Here is a 27,151-nt window from a genome sequence, read left to right as displayed (position 1 = left end):
CTGACACATGTTATAACATGGATGAACCCTGAGGACATTATGCCAAGTAAAATAGACTAGTCACAAAAAGACAAATAGCATATGATTCCACTTATATGAGATACCTAGAGTAGTCAAATTCATAGAGACAGAAAGTAAAACAGTGGCTGCCAGGGCTGTGGAGAGTGAGAAATACGAGGCTGTTGTTTAACCAATATGGAGTTTCAGTTTTGCAAGATGGAAAGAATTCTGAGACTGGTTGTACAACAATATGGAAGTACCAAACACTACTGAAATGTGCACTTAAAAGTTAAGATGGTAAATTTTACATTATGTGTACTTTAACACAATTTTTTTTAAAAAACTTACAGCTAATCTCATACTTAATGTTGCGAAAGCAGAAGCTTTCCCACTAAGATCAGGAACAAGGCAAAGATGTCTTGTCCTGTCATCACTCTTTTTTAACACTGTTCTAGAAACCCTGGCTAATGCAATAAAACTTGCAAAGGAAATAAAAGGTATATGGATTGGGAAAGAAGAAACATAACTGCCTTTATTCACAGATGAAATGACTGTCTATGTAGAAAATCTGAAAGAATAGACAAAAAACTCCTGTATAATAAGCAATTATAGCAAGGTTACAGGATACAAGGTTAATATAAAAGTCAATTGCTTTCCTATATTCCAGCACTGAACAAGTAGAATTTTAAATTAAAAACATAATGCCATTTATATCAGCACCAAAAAATGAAATACTTAGGCACAAATCTAAAAAGCTATACACAAGATCTATATGAGGAAAACTAATCATGATGAAACTGATGAAAGAAATCCAAGAACTAAATAAATGGAGATCTATTCCATGTTCATGGAGAGGAAGACTCAATACTGTCAAGATGTCAGTTCTTCCCAACTTGAGCTATAGATTCAACACAACCCCAATCAGAATCAACAAGTTACTCTATGTATATCACAAACTCATTCTAAAGCTTAAACAGGTAGGCAAAAGACCCAGAAGAACCAACACAGTATTAAAGGAGAAGAACAAAGTCAGGGTGACTGACACCACCCAACTTTAAGACCTGCTTTAAATCTACAGTAATCAAGATAGTGTGATACTGGCAAAAGAACAGACAGCTAGATTAAGAAAATATTACAGAGAGCCCAATAATAGACCCACACCAATATAGTCACAACTGATCTTTGACAAAGGAGCAAGGGTGACACAATGGAGAAAAAAGTAAATCTTTTCAACTAATGGTGCTGGAACAAATGGACTTCCACATGCCAAATTAAAAATTAAAAATATATAAAAAATAAATCTAGACACAGATCTTACGTTCTTCACAAAAATTAACTCAAAATAGATCACAGGCCTATATCTAAAATGCCAAAGTATAAAGCTCTTGGAAGATAACATAGGAGAAAATCTAGATGATCTTGCATTTGGAGAGAACTTTTTAGATACCACACCAAAGGCACAATTCATAAAAGGAAAAAAAAATTGATAAGTTGGACTTTGATAAATTAAAAACTTCTCTGCAAAAGACACTCTCAAGAGAACAAGCAAAGTCACAGACTGGGAAAAAATATATGTAAATAATGTATTTGATAAAGGACTGTTATCTAAAATATACAAAGTACTCTTAAAACTCAACAGTAAAATAGACAAACAATCCAAACTAAAAATGGGCAAAAGATTTGAACACCTCACCAAAGAAGATATTCAGATGGCATATTAGCATATGAAAAGATACTCAAGAAGACACATCTATCGAAATGGCCAAAGTCTGGAACACTGACAATATCAGATTCTGATGAGGATGTAGAGCACCAAGAACTCTCTTATATTGCTGGCAGGAATACAAAATGGTATAGCCACCTGGAAGACAGCTGGGGGGTTTCGTACTAAACTAACATACCCTTACCATACAAGCCAGCAACTGCACTCCTTAAAAGTTATCCAAATGAACTGAAAACCTGCGTTCACATAAAAACATACACACAGATGTTTATAGCAGCATTATTCATAATTGCTAAAACTTAGAAGCAACCAAGATGTCCTTCAGCATGTAAATGAATAAACTGTGGTATTATTCAGCAATAAAAAGAAATGAGCTATCAAGTCAGGAAATGACAGCAAATGCATATTTTTAAGTGATGTAGCCAATCTGAAAACACTACATACTGTATGATTTCAACTAAATGGCATTCTGAAATAGGCTAAGCTATGGAGTAAAAAGTGGTTGCCAGGGGTTAAGAGGATGGGAAAGATAAACAGGCAAAGCACAGGTTTTTTTAGGGCAGTTAAACTATTTTGTATAATACTATAATGGCCGACACATATCATTATACTTTTGTCAAACTCAAAAAATATAAATGAACCCATAAAATGAACCCTAATGTAAACTATGGACTTTGGGTGATAATGACGTGTCAACACAGGTTCACTAATTATAACTACTGAACAACTCTGCTGCTAGTGAGGGAGGCTGGGAATGGTGGCGGGGGGCAGGGTAGGGCTATACAAGAACTCTCTACACTTTCAGCTTAATTTTGCTGTAAACCTAAAATGCTCTTACAAAAAAAAAAAAAAAAAAAGGAAAGAAAGAAATGAAGTATTGATAAACGCAACAACATGGATGAATCTCAAATGCATTCTGCTTAGTGAAAGAAACCAGAATCGAAAGGTTGCATGCTAGATGATTTCATTTATATGACATTCTGAAAGAGGCAGAACTATATGGGGTGGAGGAAGAGCTGACCACATAGGGGCATGAGAGAACTGTTAGAACTCTTCCATATTTCGATTCTGTTGATAGTTTCACAACCGATGCATTTGTCAAAACTCATGAGAGAGTAATTTCTACTATATGTAAACTACACCTCAATAAACCTGACATGAGAGAGAAAGCTTTGCTTTCTTCAACATCTCTAAGGATATTCTTTTTGATAAGTTATTATTTATAATGTTTGGGATTTTTTCATTGTAAATAAACTTTAAAGGTTTTAGACTTATAAATATAATGAATACAGTAATAACCTTTCTGCTTTACAAATTAAAATTTAGAGCTTACCACGCAACACTTTTTACTTTGAAATCTATTATAATTCCTATGCTCCTTATGGACTAAGTTTCCTCATTTAATATTACATATCCTCCAAAATAGGTGGTTCATAACCTCAATCAGAGTACAGTTCTCAAAATGTGGTCCCTGGACTGACATCAGTATTGCCTGGGAACTTATTAGAACTGCAAAGTATCAGGCCCCAAACATGACCAAATGAATCACAAACTCTCAGTTTGGGGCCCAACAATCCCAGAAGAGCCTTACAGGTAATTCTAACACCGTTTTAAGAACACCTAGCCACAACTCCAGATCAATTAAATCAGATTTTCTGGGATGCGGTCCAGCCATCAGTATTTTTTTAATTCCCCAGATAATTCTAATGTGTAACCAAGGTTTATTTTGATTCAGTAAGTCTTGGGTTGGAATCAGAGGTCAGATTTTTAACAAGCACTCCAGTCATTTCTAATGTCAGTAGCCCAAGGATCTCTGATTTAAAAAAAAAAAAAATCATGCAATCACAAATAATGATTACAACCTACTACCACAATGTACTGTACTTTTTTATTACTGGTAAAACTCATCTACTTGAACATTTTGAAGTTAGACACAACCCAGACATTTTAAAATCTGGAGTTATGCAACTAAGAGGAATAGAAAATGAAGAAACCAAAATTTCCTCAGCCTGACTGCATTCCCTAGATCTGTACCTTGTTCAATAGAGAAGTTAGAGCATATATTTATAGAAACTGGACTACACAGCAAATATTTAAATAAATAAACATGAGGTATATTTGGTGTAAATGAGATAGCCACAATCTTTTTTTTAATTGAAATACACATTACAACTACAGAAAATCCGATGATTATCAAACTTTAGCACTAACACAGGTTCTGTTTGTTTTGGATTATTTTTAAACATTTGTTGAAGAAAAGTAAATGATAGGTGAGCCAACTGTCTATTTTTTTTGTTTTTTTTTTGCAGTACGCGGACCTCTCACTGTTGTGGCCTCTTCTATTGCGGAGCACAGGCTCCGGACGTGCAGGCTCAGCGGCCATACCTCACGGGCCCAGCCGCTCCGCGGCATGTGGGATCTTCCCGGACCGGGACACGAACCCGTGTCCCCTGCATTGGCAGGCGGACTCTCAACCACTGCGCCACCGGGGAAGCCCCAACTGTCTACTTTTGCTATTAAAAACTCATTTTAGTATTAAATACTCTCTGTAAAACTTAAAAACTAAGATAAAATTTTATTTGAGTTTTAATATTATAAGACTCCACTTTTGACATTTCTTTTCCTTTTTTCCATCTTCCCCTGGCTTCCAGTTTCTGTAACAATTCAACCACACTTGCTTTACAGTCAAGAGTCAAAACAGTTTCCTATTTTGCTCACATTAGAAAATACTTTGATACTAGTGCTATTTGCTAGCCAGCTGTCTTACTGGAGAGATCAAACCATCTTTTTGCTCCTACTAAAAATATCTCCCTTTAAGGTCCCACCAGCCTACTTAATTTTATAGGGAGACAATGCCTCTGCTGAGATAACTGCTTTATTCATATACTTAAGGATTCTGTGTTTGACTATTTATCCATTGTTGTATTGTAATTTATAAGAAGTATATATTTGGTCCTCCTGGCACAGAGCTCCTAAAACCTGTGTAATTTCCTAAGGGATCAGAGCGATAATGTCTTTTGTTATTCGTAACAAGCCCCTTTCACACACCTGAGTTTATGTTAATGAGATGATTTTTAGAAAGCCTCTAAGGATGGGGGCTGGTTGCCAGGGAACCAACCAAGTAGTTAGAGGATCAGACCTTTCAACCCCATCCCCTGACCTCCAGGGAGGGGAGAGGAGAAGGGATGAAGATTGAATTAATCACCAATGATCAATGATTTAATCAATCATGCCTGTGCAATGAAGTCTCCATAAAAACCCAAAAGGAAGAAGTTCAGAGACCTTCTGGGTTGATGAACTCGTGGAGGTGGGGGTGCCATACCCCTTCCCCCACACCTGGCTCTATGCCTCTCTTCCATCTGACTGTTCCCGAGTTGTATCCTTTTTATAATAAACCTATAGTCTAGCAAATAAACTGTTTTCCTGAGTTCCATGAGCCACTCTAGCAAATTAACTCAATCCAAGGAGGAAGTCGTGGGAACCTCCATTTACAGCCAGTTGGTCAGAAGGACAAGTAACAACCTGGGCTAGCTACTGGTGTCTGAAGATATGTGTATGTGTGTCCGTCGGCTGCGGGGGTGGGGGGATTCGGGTGCTTTGGTCTTGTGGGATTAAGTCTTTACTTGTGTGATCTGATGCTAACTCCAGGTAAACACTGTCAGAATTGATTAAAATTTTAGGATACCCAGCTGATGACATGGACTTGCTTGATGTGCAGATAATCGATACATTTGGTCAGAGTGTTCAGTATGGTGGTAAAGAAGAGAAATACATGAGTGTTTTTCTTACTCATCCACATAACCAAAAATTTTTCCAAACTAGAGAATCAGTCAACTGCATTTTCTCATCATCACTTGACCATACTGGCCTGGTGCTCCTCACTGCCTTCAATGTTTTTCAGTGTCCTTCACAACTATGTTCACAGCAAAAAGACAAGAACTCTTTCATTCACTTTCATTCCTAAATGTTGCTGACTTCCCTCATCATGCACCATTCCCAAATTGTTTAGCCTTTCTCAACTTTATGACAATTTGTCATTTTTCACCCTATCTCCTCTGGCCAAATATAAAAAGCAAAGAAAAATAAAGATTAAAATTTTTTCAAAATTTGAACGAAATTCACAAAATTTATAGAGTATTCTGAATTAAATGAATATATTAGAACAGTAACTTAAGACAAAGTATACTGAATCTGGGCCATCTTTCCCAGACCTATGAATCAACAGACACCAGTCTATCATAACAGTAGGAGACTTAGTTAAAGGAAGAGCCAAGGGATGAATCAAATCCTCAGTGTTGGAAGAGGTAGTTTATATAGGAGTTTCTTGATTAAGTAATTCATTTTTTAACTTCAGACTGGGGATCAAGTTGCAATTTAATTCACTAGCCATATTTCCTGTTTATGACAATAGGAGCAATAAATCTTTCTTCTTTGATTATTTATCTTCATTTAAAATAACCTAAGATGCTCTGAATATATTTAATTTCAGTAATTAAGATTATGACGATGGGCTTCCCTGGTGGCGCAGTGGTTGAGAGTCCGCCTGCCAATGCAGGGCACACGGGTTCGTGCCCCGGTCCAGGAAGATCTCACATGCCGCGGAGCGGCTGGGCCCGTGAGCCATGGCCGCTTAGCCGGCGCGTCTGGAGCCTGTGCTCTGCAACGGGAGAGGCCACAACAGTGAAAGGCCCGCAAAAAAAAAAAAAAAAAAAGGTTATGATGATTTCTTTGATTTTCACAAGATACCAAAATTTTTTACTATGAAAGGTCTAAGTCATGGTTTACATGAAAAAAAAAAAGAAGAGGGGAGGGGAGGGGAGAAGAGAAAAAAAATCTAGGCATAGGGTTTAAAGAATGGTGTGAGAAGTTATACCTAGAACTCATGATTTTAAGTGGTAAGAGTTAAAGTTCATAACAAAAGTAGTTTTCTAATAGTTACAAAATACCAGTTTTCTGTGAGTTGAACAATTTCATACTATGCAGGATTACCTGTATGTTATACAAGTTCAACATGTCAAACTACATTCACAAGATTCTACTTTTGTTTTCAAAGGTTACAAAGCCCCCCTGCCCTCTTCTCCTTTTTTAACAATTTATGTTAGGGTAGGCTTATTCTTAAATTTTATTAAACTAATAAAGGAAGATAACTGTCAATTGCAAAGAAAAGAAAATTATACATTTGTCTCTTAAAAATACTTAAAGTTTATTATACTTTGATATTTTCTTTTAAACGAGTATCATTTTTAGGCAGCTTTACAAATGGTCAAGCATGACAAAATATTTAATTTCACTAGCAATTAGAGGAAAGCAAAACAAAACAATAATATACTATTTTTTACCCATCAAATAAGAGAAATTAAAGATTCATCATATTCAGTGTTAGCAACACTCAAACTGAAGATGGGAATATAAATTAAAACAATCTTTTAGGAGGGCATATTTGGCAGATCTTGTAGGAATTTGACAGAAATATACTTAAACAACAAAGATCTAAAAACAAATTTGTTTATTAAAGGACTAGAAATTAGAAATAAGCTAAATGTCCAAACTATACCATGCATGGACATGCTACGCATAGTAGATTCATCCTATGGAAATACAATGCAGTTGCTATAAAAGAACAAAATCTATCCTTATGCAGTAATATGAAAGATGCTCACAATAAAAAGTTAAAAGCTATAAAAAAAAGATGTATAATATGAATTATATTTGTTTCCTTGGGTTGCCATAACAAATTATCACAAATTTGATCGCTTAAAACAACAGAAATTTATTCTTCACAGTTCTAGAGGCCAGAAGTCCTCAAGGTGTAGGCAGGGCCCTACTCCGCACAAAGGCTCTAGAGAAAAATTCTTCCTTGCCTCTTCCAGTTTTTGTTGGCTCCAAGTGTTCCCTTGGCTTGTGGATTCAAATCTCTGCTTCCACCTTCACATCACCTTCTCCCCATATCTGTTAACTTCACATGGTCTGCTTCTCTGTGTCTTGTCTTCTCTTCTAAGGAGATCTGTTATTGGATTTAAATCCCACCCTAATCCAAGATGACCTTACCTCAAGATCCTTAATTATATCTGCAAAAACCCTTTCTCCAAAAGTCACATTCACAAGTTCCAGAGGTTAGGACATGGACATTTACGGGGGTCTATTGAACGTTATCCAGCCCAGTTACATTTTGTTAATTGTATACATGTATGAGCATACATTTTTAAGTAGCTAGAAAAAAGGGGGGTAACGAAAGGATACAGAGAAAACCATTAACAGTAATTACCTCTCAGGAAGGGGAGGCAGATAATAAAGTGATTGGGAATTCTCATATTCTACTTTATATAGTTCTGAAAAAAAATTAAATAATGAGCACTTTACTTTCCTACTGCCCTAGACAACCATTTCACACACACCCACATTAAGTCTCTCTTCAATCCTACAACAAATCTTTTCCCATCTTTGCTCAGCTTCCCCCTTCGCTGAAAAGACAAACTGTCACAAAACTTCCACAATCTAAAAACCCTACATTTACCCACTCATCGGCACCTGCACCCACATACTTTGCCTCCCTTCAGTGAACCTGTCAAGGTTATATCCCCACAATTCCTCAATTTTTTTCCTACATCAATTTTTCACACACAAATTGATCATTCACCTCAGCAGAGAAAAACATTTTCAATTTTTTAAATAAATTTTATTATAAATGTATTTACTTATTTATTTATTTAATCTTTGTCTGCGTTGGATCGTCGATGCTGCACACAGGCTTTCTCTAGTTGCGGCAAGTGGGGGCTACTCTTCCTTGCGGTGTACAGGCTTCCCACTGCAGTGGCTTCTCTTGTTGCGGAGCATGGGCTCTAGGCACGCGGGCTTCAGTAGTTGTGGCACACGGGCTCAGTAGCTGTGGCTCACGGGCTTAGTTGCTCCGCGGCATCTGGGACTTTCCCGGACCAGGGCTTGAACCCGTGTTCCCTGCATTGGCAGGTGGATTCTTAACCACTGCGCCACCAGGGAAGTCCCCCTCAATTTCTTTTAAAAGTCTTCTCTGGAACCCATTTTAACTGTCTCTACTTGCTATTTCCAACATCTCTCATCCCATTCTTTCTTAAACTCACTTCTATAAGACTTTTTCCCCACTATGCCACCAAAACAGCTAGTCAAGGTCACCATTAACTCCTTTTGGTAAACCCAATGGTCAATACTCAGTCCTCAACTTGACCCATCAGCAGCACAGTCAAAATTAATAACATTTGTTGTCTTCCAGAATACCTTACTCTTCTACCTGTCCTCCTTTGCTGGTAACAACTTCACTGGATCCTCCTCTCCTCCCCAACCATTTAAGATTTGAGTACATACCCCAGTGCAAAACAACCCAATGGGCTCTTCTCTATCTATACCCAGTCCCTGCAGATGACAATATGTAATCTTACAGCTTTAAAGATCATCTAAACTAATAATCTCAATTTTTTTTATCTTTAGTCTAAAAATCTTTACCAAGCTCTTGGTTTGTATTATGCGACTCCCTACACTGACATCACCACCAGGTATCTGCGAAGCTAACTTTCCCTACCATCAAATATCTACAGCAGATATTTACTTCTGCAGGTCTTTGGTTCTCAATAGCTTTATTCTTACCACTCTAATAAAAACTGCAACCTTCTACCTCTCAACACTCTCAATGCTCTTACTTTGCTCTACTTTTTTCTTTTACAACAGTACTTACCACTTTATTTACTTATGTTTAGGTATTGTTTATACTGTGCCCTCCTCCTCAAATTGAAATGTAACTTCCATTAGGATAGGGATCTCTGCCTTCTTTGTCCACTGATTTATCTAGAATACAGCCTGTCACATGGTGAACACTCACATATTTGCTACACTGATTTTTTAATTTAAAAATTTTTTAAATAAGAAAGCCATTCCTCATTCTGCTCACATTTGTAGTTCATTTGCTATGGAAATTTCACTTCTGTCTACCTATGATCTACCTCTGACCTCTTCTAGTTTTATTTCTAAAGATAACTGAACAAATCCTCCTCTGTGACACATCATTCTGTGTCATATCTCCTATCCAAAACATCAATTCAGTTTCAGTTTTAACATTCTCAGTTAAATAAACATATTTTAAAACTCATCCTTATTTTAAAGTTCTCTTGATCAACCCCAAATTCAGACTCCTCCAAATTCCTGTCTTTGACACAAGATTTTAGTTTGACTTTTTTTTTTTTTTAATTTATTTTTGGCTGCATTGGGTCTTTGTTGCTGCGCGCAAGCTTTCTCTCGTTGCGGCGAGTGGGGGCTACTCTTCATTGTGGTGAGCTGGCTTCTCATTGCAGTGGCTTCTCTTGTTGCCAAGCACGGGCTCTATGTGCACAGGCTTCAGTAGTTGTAGCGCGCGGGCTCAGTAGTTGTGGCTCACGGGCTCTAGAGCACAGGCTCAGTAGTTGTGGCACACCGGCTTAGTTGCTCCACGGCATGTGGGATCTTCCCGGACCAGGGCACAAACCTGTGTCCCCTGCGTTGGCAGGCAGATTCTTAACCACTGTGCCACCAGGGAAGCCCTAGTTTGACTTTTCAAACCCTCTTTTGGGAGAGGAGGTAGGACGCTGATGCAGAATAATCACTTGGGTAGTTTTTTCCAAAATATAAATAGTATCTTCCTCTCTACTCTGACCCTACATTTGCACATTCTGATTTATCAGGGGAAGTCATAAATAGATATATGCTTTCCAAAAAACCTCCCTAGACACTTCTGATGTTATATAACCCCAATCACTATATTGACAACCAATGAATTAAAATATAAAAAATAAATACTACAGGTTGTGATTCATAATATTTAAGTTTTCACACCCATGTTTATCTAAAAGAAAAATACTTGCAGAGGAACAAGAAGTTAATAGTTGGGCTTCCCTGGTGGCGCAGTGGTTGAGAGTCCACCTGCCGATGCAGGGGACACGGGTTCGTGCCCTGGTCCGGGAAGATCCCACATGCTGCGGAGCAGCTAGGCCTGTGAGCCATGGCCGCTGAGCCTGCACGTCCGGAGCCTGTGCTCCACAACAGGAGAGGCCACACAGTGAGAGGCCCGCATACCGCAAAAAAAAAAAAAAAAAAAAAAAAAAAAAAAGAAGTTAATAGTTAATTAACAGATTAACCAATAGATTTGATTAATCCTAAGAAATAAAGAGGGCCCTACTAAGTAGCCACATCATGTCTACATATTACCACCTTCAAAATTCTAAGCTTGTTACCATGTTACATGCCCCCAATTTTTCCTTTTACCTGCTAATGCCTATAAATTTACTTTAGAATATTCAAAACTGCCCAATTGTTGAAAAGGAACAGTTTATTCTTCCCTTTCTTTGATGTGCTACGTTCTTCTACACTCCTAAAATGTGACAATGTCCTTCCAGCTTCTCTCCTTTTTGCCATACCTCCCAAATTATTCCTTCCTCCCTGTCTAGAAAGCTTTGCCTAGAACTGGTAATTGCAGAAAATGATTTCTGGATGCTCATGCTAGTCTCCATTCCTAATCCTGAGCAACTAAGCACCAAGGGGACTTAAAGAAAAAGGATCACTAAATTGGGTTTTTAACCTTAGAAACTTTCCAACTCAGTTTTCTCATCTACTAAATGGACATACAGAAGTAGATTATTTCAAAAGTCCCTTCCAGTTACAGGATGTATGATTCAATGATTCTGTTACTTATAATGGGATTGCTAGAAAGAAATTAACAGAAGGTCTCTCAAGAACACTTTAAAAGGACATTTTATGTGCTTTCTCAACTATTTTAAGTAGATTTAACAATCCCTATCTTGAATTACTGAATCTTCAAAAACCTTTAAATATACTTTATTTTTAAAATATCCAATTTGCCTGCAATATATTAAAATGGACTTAAAAAAAAAACTCACTTTTAACCTTGAATATTTTGGTTCCTGATTAAAACTTAACCCCTAGCTGACACACCACCACCACTATTCTATCCTCAAATATCTACATGTGTATTGAATTATAAAAAATCTTATTAAAAAAGAACCTCTTCTTCAATGAAAACATCAGTACCCAATACCTCATTATAGGAAAATTACCTCTCCAGAGTAAGTAGTGTCCTTTCTACTTTTTCAGAGAAGTCCTAGAAGTCACTGTATCCCATAATCAAAAGCAGCTCAGTGAAACAGACCCAGAAGGACCTGAACTTGCTTCCTATCTCTGCCACTTAATAACTGGTACTAGCCACCTCACTGTGTAAATATACCTAGCCTCTCTGAGCATCAATTTTCCCAACTGAAAAGATAAAGAAAATACCTATCTTGTGGGGATGCTCTGAGAATTAAAACAGATCATATAATGCATCTTTCAGTGTCTTAGGAATATAGCAATCACTCAGTAAAAGGTAGCTATTACTTTTGTGAGAATCATTTAACAAATCCATTCTTTCTACCCACTGAAACTTCAAATGAAGTCTGCTAATTAACATCGTAAAATATGAAGAGCTATTTCTTTGCCCCCAGTTTCACTATACAAATTAATTAGATTTCAATTAGTGATTCAAACCTAATTTAACTACTCTTTTACATCTTTTTAAATGAAAATCACTAATTGTTAAAATTATTTACAACCAATAATGACCAAGATTAAATTAAGTTATTAAATTAAATCAGCAGGTATAACTCATAAATTCAACTACAAATTCACTTATAATTCGCTTCATTTATCCAGGTTGTTACTGATTTTAGGTCAAAAAATTGAAAATGATTATAAGCAAGCAAAAAAGCCCCAAAATACACATGCAAAAACTGAGAACTGAAAGGAGAAACAGGCAGTTGAATAATAATAGTGGGAGACTCTAAAAATCCTACTTTCAACAATGGCGGGAACATCTAGACAGAAGATCAATAAGAAAATAGAGGATCTGAATAACACTATAAATCAACTAGATGTAACAGACATATACAGAACACTCCACCTAACAGAAAAACATACACTCTTCTCAAATACACATGGAATATTCTCTGGGATAGGCCACATGTTAGGTACCCAAACAATCCTCAGTAAATTTAAACAGACTGAAATCTACAACATATTTTCTTGGACCACAATGGAATGAAACTACAAATCCATAACATAAGGAAAACTGGAAAATCAGCAATATAAACCCACCCTTAAACAAGAAACAAGTCAAAGAATAGATCACAAGGAAAGTTAGAAAATAACTTGAGACTAATGAAAATGAAAATACAAGTTACCAAAACCTTGTATACAGCAAAAGCAGTGCTCAGAAGGTAATTTATAGCACCTAGAACAACCTACATTAAAAAGCAATATTTCAAATCAGTAACCTAACTTTATACCTTAAGGAACTAGAAAAAGAAGAGCAAAACAAAACCCAAAGCCAGCAGAAAGGAAATAATGAAGACTAGAACAGAGATAAATGAAACAGAGAATAGAAAAACAATTAAAATCAACAAACCTGACAAATCTTTACCTAGATTAAATACAAGAAACAAAATGCAAATAACTAAAATCAGAAATTAAAATGACAGTACTACCAATCTCACAGAAAATAAAAGGACTATAAGAGAACACTATGAACAACTGTATGCCAACAAATCAGATAATGTAAATGGAACAAACCAAAACTAACTCAAGAAGAAAATCAATATATTTATAACAAGAGAATCCATCACCAAAAACCTCCAGACAAAGAAAAGCCTAATCCAGATAGCTTCACCGGTGAATTCTACCAAACATTGTTTAAGAATTAACACCAATACTATCAAACTCTTCCAAAAATTACAAGAAGTAATACTTCCTAACACATTCTATAAGCACAGTATTACCCTAACACCAAAGCTAGACAAAGATACCACAAGGAAAAAAAACTACACGCCAATATTCTTTACGAATATACATGCAAAAACCATCACAAAATATCAGCAAACCAAATACAACAGCACATTAAAAGGACTGTACACCATGACCACGTGAGAATTATCCCAGGAATGCGCAAGGGTGGCTCACATAATTTCATCAATGTAATAAATCATATTCATAGAACTTAGGAGGGAAAAAACACACAATCATTTCAACAGACACACACAAAAAGCATTTGACAAAGTTCAACACCCATTCATGCTAAAAACAACACTCAGAAAACTAGGAATAGAAGGGAGCTTCCCTAACATGATAAAAGAAATTTATGAAAAACCCACAGTTAACATCAAAGCTTTCCCCTTAAGATCAGAAACAAGACAAGGAAGCCCGCTACTATTCAACATTGTACTGGAAGTCTTAACTAGAGCAATTAGGCAAGAAAAAGAATTAAAAGGCATCCATATTAGAAAGGAAGAAGTATAACCACCTCTAGTTGTACATAACATCATCAGACAGATATAAATAGATAGACTATACCAAAGAATCCACAAAAAAATTACTAAGCTAACAAACAAACTGAGCCAAGGGCAAGGTGCAAGATCAACATTAAAAAAATCAACTGTGTTTCTACTCACAAAGAACAATCCAAAAAGAAAATTAAGAAACAATTCCATTTACAATAACATCCAAAAAATAAAACATCCCAAAGTAAATTTAACCAAGGGGGTTAAAGACCTGTAAACTAAAAACTACTGAACACTGCTGAAAGAAATTAAGAAGACCTAATTAAATGGAAAGGCATCCCATATTCACAGAATGAAAGACTGTTTAAAATTGCTGAAGTGGCACTACTGTCCAAAGTGATCTAGACTCAGTGCAATCCCTTTCAAAATTCCCACAGCCTTTTTTGCAGAAATGGAAAAGTCAACCCCCAAATTAATATGAAATTGCAAGGGGCCCTGAATAGTCAAAACAATACTGAAAAAGAAAAACAAAGTTGGACGCCTCACACCTCCTAATTTCAAAACTTCCCACAAAGCTACTGTAATCAAAGCAGTGTGGTACTGCTACCAGGATAGATATATAAGCTAAGAGAAAAAAATGAGAATCTAGAAATAAACAAACTTCTTCTTTGGTCAAATGATTTCTGACAAGGATGCAAAACAATTCAATAAAGGAGAAACAGTCTCTTCAACAAAAGATACTGGGATAATTTGATAGCCACATGAAACAGAATGAAGTTGCACTCTTAACTAACACCATACAAAAGTTAACTAAAAATGGTTCAAAGACCTAAATATAAAGGCTAAAACTATAAAACTCTCAGAGGAAAACGTAGAGGTAACCTATGACCTTGCAGTTGGCGATGGTTTCTTAGAGGTAACACCAAAAGCACAAGTACTTCAAGGAAAAAATAAACTGTACCTCATCGAACTTAAAAACTCTGGACACTATCAAGTGAGTTAAAAGACAGTTCACAGACTGAAAGAAAATATGTGCAAGTCATACATCTGATAAAGGTCTAGTATTCAGAATATATAAAAAATTCTTATAACAACAAAAAGACAACCTAATTTTTTTAAATCAACAATGGACTTGAAAAGACATTTTTCCAAAGATAATACACAACTGGCCAACAAGCATATTGGAAAAAAAAAAAAAAAACTTCACTGGTCATTAAGAAAATTCAAGCCAAAGCTACAATGAGATACTACTTCGCACCTAGTAGGATATGGAAATGGAAAAGCCAGTCCTCTGATTCATATGGAATTGCAGGGGCCCCAAAGAGTCAAACAATATTGAAAAGGAAAAACAAGTAGGAGGGCTCCCAAACCTCAATTTCAAAACTTCTACAAAGCTACAGTAATCAAAACTGTTTTTAATCAAAACAATAAGAATAAAAATAACAGGTGTTGACAAGGATGTGGACTAATAGGAAGTCTACCTTGCTGGTGAAAATATAAAATGGTGCAGCCACAATCAAGAACAGTTTGGCAGTTCCTCAGAAAGCTGAACACAGAATTAACCACATGATCCAGCAATTTCACTCCTAGGTATATACCCAAGAGAAATGAAAACATAGGTTCCTTCACACAGAAATTTGTACACAAGTATTTATAGCAGCATTATTGACAAATTAGCCAAAATGTGCATCAGATGAACAAATTGCAGTACAGCTGTCCCTTGGTATCCTCAGGGGATTGGTTCCAGGACCCCACCACGGATACCAAAATCCAAGGATAAAGTCCCTTATATAAAATGGCACACATTGGGCTTCCCTGGTGGCGCAGTGGTTGAGAGTCCACCTGCCAATGCAGGGGACACGGGTTCGTGCCCCGGTCCGGGAGGATCCCACATGCCGCGGAGCGGCTGGGCCCGTGAGCCATGGCCGCTGAGCCTGCGCGTCCGGAGCCTGTGCTCCGCAACGGGAGAGGCCACAAGAGTGAGAGGCCCGCGTACCGAAAAAAATAAATAAATAAATAAATAATAAAAATAAAATGGCACACATAAAATGGAATTATCATTTAACCATTAAAAGGAATAAGTACTGATACAAGCTACAACATGAATGAACTCTGAAACATTATGCTAAGTGAAAACCAAACATATATTAAATGATTCCATTTATATGAAATACCATGAATAAACAAATCCATAGAGAAAGAAAGCAGATAAGGGCTTACCAGGGTGATTGATTTTTAACAGGTGTCGGGGGGAGTGGCGAGTGATTAATGGATATGGGGAGTGTTCTGGTGTTATAAAACTGTTTTGAAACTAGAGAGGTGTGGCTGTACAACAGTATGACTGCACTAAATGTCACTGGATTGCACACTTTAAAATAGTTAATTGTAGGGCTTCCCTGGTGGCACAGTGGTTGAGAATCCGCCTGCCGATGCAGGGGACACGGGTTTGTGCCCTGGTCCGGGAAGATCCCACATGCCACGGAGTGGCTGGGCCCGTGAGCCATGGCCGCCAAGCCTGCGCGTCCGGAGCCTGTGCCCCACAACGGGAGAGGCCACAACAGTGAGAGGCCCGCGTACCGATAAAGTTAATTGTATATTATATGAATTTCTCTTCAATTTTTTAAAAAAGTAAAGGATAATGGGAAACCAATATGAACTATGAAACACTAACTTGAAATAAACAATTTCACTGCTTACTATATTGGTATTTATACAATTGTTAGGTGCCTAGTTCAATCCTCCAACCCCAAAAAAATAATGTGTAGTAAAGAGTCACAGAAACTTTTAAATTCTTACAATTATTCTAGATATGTGTATGTTTACAATTACTTAGTTTACAACCAACCCTGATGGAGAATTTATGATCTGGGAAAGTCAGATTACAATATGATTTACATAAACGATCTATGGTTATTTCTGTCAGCTTAAATGAACTTTGCCCTAATTAAGGAAGAGTTTGAGAATTCCATATAAATATCACAGGATCACAGAATTTATTCACAAAATGTAATACAACATTATTTGGCCTATTTACCCCTAGAAATATGCTGGGTTTAGGAAAGTTCACCCACACAAAATTCCAAAGTATAAGTTTTCATTAAAATGTTTATTTCTGAAAATCAGTTTTCCCACAGTATTCAAGTCTGAATTCATAATGGCTTTCCAAAAACGTATAAACTGTTAAAATATTACTTTACCATTCCCTTCTGCAAGATATTTTATTTCACACCTTTATTCTCAGATACTTTTCTCTCTTACACTCTATTCCAGTGCTCCAATTCCAGGGTTCCTGTCTAATTTTTTCTCTCTCTCACACACACATACCACAATGCAAAATTAAACCTACACTGTATTTTGTTTACTTTCCACAGTACTAAAATTTCAAAAAATCTTTTTATACTTCATATTCATTGCAACAAGGTTGTTATTTGCATAATGACTTCACTTGAATGTTTATTTAGGTCACAGCCCCTACCCCATTATAACCAGAGACCAGAAGAAACTATTTAATGCAAAGTAAAGTTTGCCAAGAAGAGAAATCTAAAACAAAAAATGGTAAAGGGCTTCCGTGGTGGTGCAGTGCTTAAGAACTGCCTGCCAATGCAGGGGACATGGGTTTGAGCCCTGGTCCGGGAAGATCCCACATGCCGCAAAGCAACTAAGCCCACACGCCACAACTACCTAAGCCTGCGCTCTAGAGCTCTAGAGCTACAACTACTGAAGCCCTCGTGACTACAGCCCAGGCTCCACAACAAGAGAAGCCATCACAATGAGAAGCCCGCGCACCACAACGAAGAGTAGCCCCTGCACGCCGCAACTAGAAAAATCCCACGAACAGCAACACAGACCCAACGCAGCCATAAATAAATAAATAAATAAATAAATAAATAAATGTATTTTTTAAAAGTAAATAAACCATTTTATTTAAGCAACTATTTTTACGAGTGGCTTTAAAGTGTAAATGCAACTACAAGCAAAATACAAAAAAAAATACAATCTACTCAACCAAACTGAGTTAAGTGAAATGGTCATGTGAAGTATGTTTTTATCACAACACACAATAATCACTTTGTCCAGCTTCTTCGAAAACAAAAGGAAAATGTCATTATCAGAAGCAATTATTTTGGGTAGCATCTGGAACTCTCTCAGGCTCTAAAAAAGCTAGAGATTCTTTGGAAATTTTGACTTAAAACTAGAATGAAATTCTGTTCACAAAAATTGTACTAGGGAATTCCCTGGTGGCGCAGCGGTTCAGAATCCACCTGCCAATGCAGGGACACAGGTTCGAGCCCTGGCCCAGGAAGATACCACATGCCATGGAGCAACTAAGCCCATGAGCCAGAACTACTAAAGCCCTCGTGCCTAGAGCCCGTGCTCAACGAGAAGCCACTGCAATGAGAAGCTCACGCACCGCAACGAAGAGCAGCCCCTGCGCATCACAACTAGAGAAAGCCCGCACGCAGCAACGAAGACCCAATGCAACCAAAACTAAAAAAATAATTTTTTTTTTAAAAAGTGCACTTAAAAAAAAAATTTACTATAAAACTCCTGATTATGACCCAAAACCTATGGGGTGCAGCAAAAGCAGTTCTAAGAGGGAAGTTTATAGCAATACAATCCTACCTTAAGTAACAAAAAACATCTCAAATAAACAACCTAACCTTACACCGAAAGCAATTAAAAAAGAAAAAAATAAATAAACCCCAAAGTTAGCTGCGGAAAAAAATCATAAAGATCAGATCAGAAATAAATGAAAAAGAAATGAAGGAAACAATAGCAAAGATCAATAAAACTAAAAGCTAGTTCTTTGAGAAGATAAACAAAATTGATAAACCATTAGCCAGACTCATCAAGAAAAAAAGGGAGAAGACTCAAATCAATAGAATTAGAAATGAAAAAGGAGAAGTAACAACTGACACTGCAGAAATACAAAAGATCATGAGAAATTACTACAAGCAACTCTACACCAATAAACTGGACAACCTGGAAAAAATGAACAAATTCTTCAAAATGCATACCTTCTGAGACTGAACCAGGAAGAAACAGAAAATATGAACAGACCAATCACAAGCACTGAAATTGAGACGGTGATTAAAAATCGTCCAACAAACAAAAGCCCAGGACCAGATGGCTTCACAGGCGAATTCTATCAGACATTTAGAGAAGAGCTAACACCTATCCTTCTCAAACTCTTCCAAAATATAGCAGAGGGAGGAACACTCCCAAACTCATTCTACAAGGCCACCGTCACCCTGATACCAAAACCATTAAAAGGATCATACACCATGATCAAGTGGGGTTTATCCCAGGAATGCAAGGATTCTTCAGTATATGCAAATCAATCAATGTGATACACCATATTAACAAGTTGAAGGAGAAAAACCATATGATCATTTTAATAGAAGCAGAGAGAGCTTTTGACAAAATTCAACATCCATTTATGATTAAAACCCTCCAGAAAGGAAGCATAAAGGAAATTTTCCTCAACATAATAAAGGCTATATATGACAAACCCACAGCCAACATCATCCTCAATGGTGAAAAACTGAAACCATTTCCACTAAGATCAGGAACAAGACAAAGTTGCCCACTCTCACCACTACTATTCAACATAGTTTTGGAAGTTTTAGCCACAACAATCAGAGAAGAAAAAGAAATAAAAAGAATCCAAATCGGAAAAGAAGTAAAGCTGTCACTGTTTGCAGGTGATGTGATACTATACATAGAGAATCCTCAAGATGCTACCAGAAAACTACTAGAGCTAATCAATGAATGTGGTAAAGTAGCAGGATACAAAATTATTGCACAGAAATCTCTTGCATTCCTATACACTAATGATTTAAAATCTGAAAGTGGAATTAAGAAAACACTCCCAATTACCACTGCAACAAAAAGAATAAGATATGTAGGAATAAACCTACCTAAGGAGACAAAAATCCTGTATGCAGAAAATTATAAGACACTGATGAAAGAAATTAAAGATGACACAAATAGATGGAAAGACATATGATGTTCTTGGATTGGAAGAATCAACATTGTGAAAATGACTCTACTACCCAAAGCAATCTACAGATTCAATGCAATCCCTATCAAACTACCACTGGCATTTTTCACAGAACTAGAAAAAAAGTTTCACAATTTGTATGGAAACACAAAAGACCCCAACAGCCAAAGCAATCTTGAGAAAGAAAAACGGAGCTGGAGGAATCAGGCTCCCTGACTTCAGACTATACTACAAAGCTACAGTAATCAAGACAGTATGGTACTGGCACAAACACAGAAATATAGATCAATGGAACAGGATAGAAAGCCCAGAGATAAACCCACACACATATGGTCACCTTATCTTTGATAAAGGAGGGAAGGATATACAGTGGAGAAAAGACAGCCTCTTCAATAAGTGGTGCTGGGAAAACTGGACAGCTACATGTAAAAGTATGAAATTAGAACAATCCCTAACACCACACACAAGAATAAACTCAAAATGGGTTAAAGACCTAAATGTAAGGCCAGACACTATCAAACTCTTAGAGGAAAACATAGGCAGAACACTAACACCATACACAAAAATAAACTCAAAATGGATTAAAGACCTAAATATAAGACCAGACACTATCAAACTCTTAGAGGAAAACATAGGCAGAACACTCTATGAAGTAAATCACAGCAAGATCCTTTTTGAGCCACTTCCTAGAGAAATGGAAGTAAAAACAAAAATAAACAAATGGGACCTAATGAAACTTAAAAGCTTTGGCACAGCAAAGGATGAGTTATTTGTAGGGAGGTGGATGGACCTAGAGTCTGTCCTATAGAGTGAAGTAAGTCAGAAAGAGAAAAACAAATACCATATGCTAACACATTAAAAAAAAATGGTTCTGAAGAACCTAGGAGCAGGACAGGAATACAGATGCAGACGTAGAGAATGGACTTGAGGACACAGGGAGGGGGAAGGGTAATTATGGAGAAGAATGGGGAAGTTCCTTAAAAAACTAAACATAGAACTACCGTATGACTCAGCAATCCCACTACTGGGCATATACCCTGAGAAAACCATTAACTCAGAAAGAGCCATGTACCACAATGTTCACTGCAGCACATTTACCATAAGCCAGGACATGGAAGCAACCTAAGTGTCCATCAACAGATGAATGGATAAAGATGTGGCATATATATACAGTGGAATATTACTCAGCCATAAAAAGAAACGAAATTGAGTTATTTGTAGGGAGGTGGATGGACCTAGAGTCTGTCCTATAGAGTGAAGTAAGTCAGAAAGAGAAAAACAAATACCATATGCTAACACATTAAAAAAAAATGGTTCTGAAGAACCTAGGAGCAGGACAGGAATACAGATGCAGACGTAGAGAATGGACTTGAGGACACAGGGAGGGGGAAGGGTAAACTGGGACGAATTGAGAGAGTGATGTTGACATATATACACTACCAAATGTAAATTAGATAGCTAGTGGGAAGCAGCCACACAGCACACGGCGATCAGCTCAGTGCTTTGTGACCACCTAGAGGGGTGGGATAGGGAAGGTGGGAGGGAGGGAGACGCAAGAGGGAAGAAATATGGGAACATATGTATATGTATAACTGATTCACTTTGTTGTAAATTAGAAACTAACATACCATTGTAAAGCAATTATGCTCCAATAAAGATGTAAAAAAAAAAAAACTCCTGATTAAAGTATCCCAGTAACTGTGAGTCCACCTAAAAGAAAACAAAATTACAGACGATACTTATAATAGCATTAAAAAATTCAAATACCTAATAATAAATGTAACAAAAGATATGCATAACTTCTGTCCAGAAAGCTATAAAGGATGTCATTTCTCCCCACCCCAAAACTTATCTAAAGCAACAATGCAATCCCAATCAAAATTCCAACAGGTTTTATGGTTTGGCTGGGGGTTTTATTTTTGTTGTTGTTTGGGGGAGGGGGAGAAACTGACAGGATAGTTCTGAAATACACATGAAATGCAAAGAAACAGACTAAAAAGTCTTGGGGAAAAAAAAAAAACCTGGGAAGACTTGCTTTGTAGAATATTCTGAATCAACATTAAACTCAATAAATAAGGCAATGATATTAGGGCAATGAGAGACAAACAGATTCAGGATGGAGGCCCAGAGACAAAGCATGCACATACGAACATGAATTTTAAAAAGATGACTGCAGAGCAATAGGAAAGGTTTCTGATTTTTTGTTTGATTGTTCCTAAGTGGTGACAGGACAACTGAATATCCATATTAAAAAACATTAAAACTTGACCTAGGGGGCTTCCCTGGTGGCGCAGCAGTTGGGGGTCCGCCTGCCGACGCAGGGGAGACGGGTTCGTGCCCCGGTCAGGGAGGATCCTCCGTGCTGCGGAGCAGCTGGACGCAAGAGCCATGGCCGCTGAGCCTGCGCGTCCGGAGCCTGTGCTCCGCAACGGGAGAGGTCACAACAGTGAGAGGCCCGTGTACCGCAAAAAAAAAAAAAAAAAAAAAAACTTGACCTAATACACACACAAAAATCATTTCCAGTTAAAGTATATGCCTAAATAAGAAAAGTAAATAAAGCTTCTAGATGATTTAGAAAAGTAACTTCATAACCTCCAAGCAAGGAAAGGTTTTTCTAGACAGGACACACACACAAAAAAAAACATAAAAGAAAAGACTGATAAATGTAACTATATAAGAACTTCTTGGCACCAAAAGACACCATTTTAAATGGCACCTTAGGCAACTACAGAATGGAAGATACTAGGGATCTATTTAAACTGACAAAGGACTCAATATTCAGAATATATAAAGAACCCCTATGAATCAAAACAGAGACAATCCAATAGAAAAATGGACAAGTGACAAGAACAATCACTTAACAAAATAGCTTGTAAAAAGAGCCAAAACTGAGGTGCTTAACAGCATTAGTACCCAGTGAAAATACAAATTAAAACCCTCAAAAATGGCTAAAACTTTAAAAGACTGCAGTAAGCGCTGGGGAGAAAAATAAAGGAAAAGGAATTCCCATATACTGCTGGCAGAAATAAAGTATGGTAAAACCACTCTGGAAAACAACTTGGCATTTTCTGATGACATACATTAGGACCAGGAGATTTCACTCCTAGATACAGATACAACAGAAATGGTAACACGTGTGCATTAAAAATATATACAGGAGTGTTCTTAGAAGCATTATTGGTTATTTGTAATGGCCCCAAACTGAAAATAATCTAATGTACATCAACAGAATGGATAAATTGTGGCATAATCACACAATTGAATACTGAATAAAAATGAACTACAGGGCTTCCCTGGTGGCACAGTGGTTAAGAATCCACCTGCCAATGCAGGGGACATGGTTTCAATCCCTGGTCCAGGGAAGGTCCCACATGCCGCAGAGCAACTAAGCCCATGAGCCACAACTACTGAGCTTGCGCTCTAGAGCCTGCGTGCCACACTACTGAAGCCCACGTGCCTAGAGCCTGTGCTCCGCAACAAGAGAAGCCACTGCAGTGAGAAGCCTGCGCACCGCAATGCAGAGTAGCCCCCGCTCACCGCAACTAGAGAAAGACCGCATGCAGCAACGAAACCCAACGCAGCCAAAAATAAATAAATAAATTTTTTTAGAAAATGAACTATAGGTCCGCACGACCTGGAGGAATTTCACAAATGCACTATCGACTGAAAGAAGCAAGACACACACAAAAAAAGGGTGATTCTGTCCATGTGAACCTCTATAAAACAGACAAAGCCAAGCTATAACATTTAAGGATAAAGACTTAGGAGGTAGAAATATTTTTAAAAACAAGAAAATTATAACCAAAAAAATCAGGCTAATTGTTCATTTAGGATAAAGGGATGGAGCTGTAATGCAAGTAGGCATGCAGTGGAGGAGCTTCTCCAGTGTGGACAATGTTCTGGGTCTTGACCAAATCAGTTTCACAATGTTTACTTTATAATAACTAGGCAGTACATTTATGTTTGATGCACTTTTTGTGTTTTATTTCACAATTGAAAGCTCTTTAAAAATCTACTAGACATCTTAGACAATTACTGTAGCTAAAAAAGGTATAAAAGGTATACATAAATTGATATGAATCGTATCGCTTACATAAAGAAGTCACTTTGGGCCTGGTCTCATGGTTTCTGCTCTGGTCTTGCTCTCGCTTAGTATATGAATTCCTGCACCTTCCTTAGCTCAATCTTTCTCTATCAGCTTATTTTATCTTGAAAAAAGATAAAACCCTGAGGGTTGTATCTTCCAAATCTGAGTTTTCCAATGAGTGATATGCAAACCACCAGTGGCTAAGGAAGAGTTCCAGGTGCAACACTAAACAAAAGTTTTTAATCTAAAACTGGCAAACGGCAAAACTGCTGACATTTGTACCTGAATAAGTGAAGTTCTGAAAACAACTCGATGACCCATTGCTTTGACCATGTGCTTCTGGGATGCTTATTCCACAAACCCAATTTACCCATGCAGATTAAAAAAAAAAACTCAAGTTCTACTTTTTGGTAAAGCCTAAATAAATTACTAACCAAACCCACAAACATGGCTATATTACAACAATATTCTAATTAACTAATTGGCCAAAGCAGCTCTTAACATTATAATGCTTAAGACAAAAAAAGAGTAAAAACGTCTGTGCATTCTCTCCCTGGTATACAACTGCCCATAGTAGAAAGAAGCATAAACTTTCAAATTAAGACTGCCCTAGACTCAAATTCTAACACTAACTAGTTGTAAGACTTTCTGCAAATTACTACACTTTTGCAAGCCTTAGTTGCCTCACTTATAAAGTAAGGATAACAATCTGTATCTTTTGCAAAACATTTCACATTTCTGAGCCTTGGTTTAGAATGAAGATAATAATACATACAAGCCTTCCAGCATTGTGGTAAGGATTAAGCAGGAATTTATGTAAATGGATTATCACAATGAATTGTATATAACAGGCACTTAATAAAATAGTTGCCCTCTGTTTTTCCCTTTCTCGTTGCTCTCCTTTGTAAATGCATGGAGTATAATGCCACACAGTCTTGTTAACCCTACCCAACACCCACACCCCCCAAAAAATCCACATGCACTTACTTAACCTCATTTTATCCCTTAGACAATCTTAAAGCCCACATTTATCATAAAGTTACCACTGGCTTTGATGTTACAGGTATTTCAGTACTAATAAGAAAAACATTGTATGTACCAGGAAAAGAAAAACTGTAGTCTTTTCAGAAAACAAAACAAAAAACAGACTATGAATCTGGGAGTACCCAGTGGATCTATAATCCTAGTCAGAAATCATAATACAGAAAGTTAAAACTTAGGAATTCAATTTTGAATGTAAATGACAAAAACAATTTCCCTAAAGCTACAATAAAGTGAATCCAATGAGAAGTGGCAAATTCCTTCTAACCTAACCCTATGTTCTAAAGATACTTATCCTCATGTAAATGGACCAAATGAAAACATAACCCCAGTCTCTACACTCTCAAAACTTTGTTATGACTTTTTTCTAGGGGGGAGGAGAGGAAAACATAGGACCAAAAAATCCCTAAAAAGGGAGAGATTTCTTTAAAACACACACACACACACACACACACACACACACTCACTCTCTCTCTCTCTCTCTCTCTCTCTCTCACTCTCTCTCTCTCACTACAATTCCTGAGTTGGAAATCTATTTTTAAGTATTTCCATTTTTAAATGTAGACATATTTAAATTTTTCTTTCTGCATCTCACTCTTCTAAAGCAATAAATTCTTGGTAAAGAGTTATTACTAATGGCTTTAGGTATGACAATGGCTTTATCTTTAAGATGCCTAGGGTTTTCTTCAAAATAATATGGGGGAGAGGGGAACAGATATGGGTATAGATGAAAAAAGACTGGACAAGAAAACAATTTTGAAGCTGGGTGATGAGTATGTGAGGATTCACTGAACTACTCTGTCTTCATCTGCATGTTTTAGGTTTTTCCATAATTAAAAGTTATTTTTGGGCTTCCCTGGTGGCGCAGTGGTTGAGAGTCTGCCTGCCGATGCAGGGAACATGGGTTCGTGCCCCGGTCCTGGAAGATCCCACATGCCGCAGAGTGGCCGGGCCCGTGAGCCATGGCCACTGGGTCTGCGCGTCCGGAGCCTATGCTCCGCAACAGGAGAGGCCACAACAGTGAGAGGCCCGCGTACCACACACACAAAAAAAAGTTATTTTAAGAAAGTAATAAATTTTGGCCACAGTTCTACAGAATGCTTTGTCTTGCTGTGCTGATATTTTTCAAATAATTACATTCACCTAGTAAAAGTCTAGGTTTTTAAACATTCGGCACTATATTTTTGCATTTAACATAAGTGTAATTTTAATATTTTTTTCTAGCTAGAGTAGTAAAATCCTGTGATGCTCTGATTCTTGTTTGTTGACGGCAGCTAATATCATATGTGATATTAAAATCTAATCAAAAAGACATCCAAAATATTCAGAAAACCTCATACATTGATAAGCAGAAATGGAAAATGGTATAGCCATTTTGGAAAACAGTTTGCCAATCTCTTTAAATGTTAAATATAAATTTACTACATGACCCAACAATTCTACTCCAAGGTATCAGTGGAAGAGAAATGAAAATGTCTAAACCAAGACTTGTACACAAATTTCACAACAGCATTTGTCACAACAGCCAAAAAGTGGAAACAACCCAAATGTCCGTCAATTGGTGAATGGATAAACAAAATGGAAAGAATACTCTTCAACAATAAAAAGGCAAGTACTGAAATGTGCTATAATATGGATCATCCTTCAAAACCACTTAAATGTAAAAAGCCGAACACAGAAAATAACATATTTTAAGATTCCACTTACATGAATTATCCAAAAAGGGCAAATTTATAGATACAGAAAATAGATTAGTAGTTCCCTAGGTTTAGGGATGAAAATGGGAAGTGACTACAAATGGTTATGGAGTTTCTTTTGGGGATGATAGAAATATTATAATCTAACCTAAGTGTCCATTGACAGATGAATGGATAAAGAAGACGTGGCACATATATACAATGGAATATTACTCAGCCATAAAAAGAAACGAAATTGAGTTATTTGTAGTGAGATGGATGGACCTAGAGTCTGTC

At 37.1% G+C, this 27,151-nt stretch overlaps 1 protein-coding gene across 4 annotated transcripts in view; it reads right to left on the bottom strand.

The window, feature by feature from the left end:
* Nucleotides 1-27,151, bottom strand: part of STAG1 (STAG1 cohesin complex component) — a 459,692-nt gene that overhangs the window by 411,137 nt on the left and 21,404 nt on the right. Inside the window, exon 1 of one of the 4 annotated variants that reach the window (XM_055088101.1) lies at nt 21,679-21,696. The exons of the other annotated variants lie outside the window; for them this stretch is intronic. The gene's annotated coding sequence lies outside the window, so the exon portion shown is untranslated. Of the gene's footprint in view, nt 1-21,678; nt 21,697-27,151 lie in introns of those variants that run through there. 4 annotated transcript variants of the gene reach the window in all.

Source organism: Physeter macrocephalus, chromosome 1 (genome assembly GCF_002837175.3).
Source record: "Physeter macrocephalus isolate SW-GA chromosome 1, ASM283717v5, whole genome shotgun sequence".
In the NCBI taxonomy this organism is placed as follows: Eukaryota; Metazoa; Chordata; class Mammalia; order Artiodactyla; family Physeteridae; genus Physeter; species Physeter macrocephalus.
Note: the sequence above shows the minus strand (reverse complement) of the source record. Positions and strands in the feature narration are given on the sequence as shown.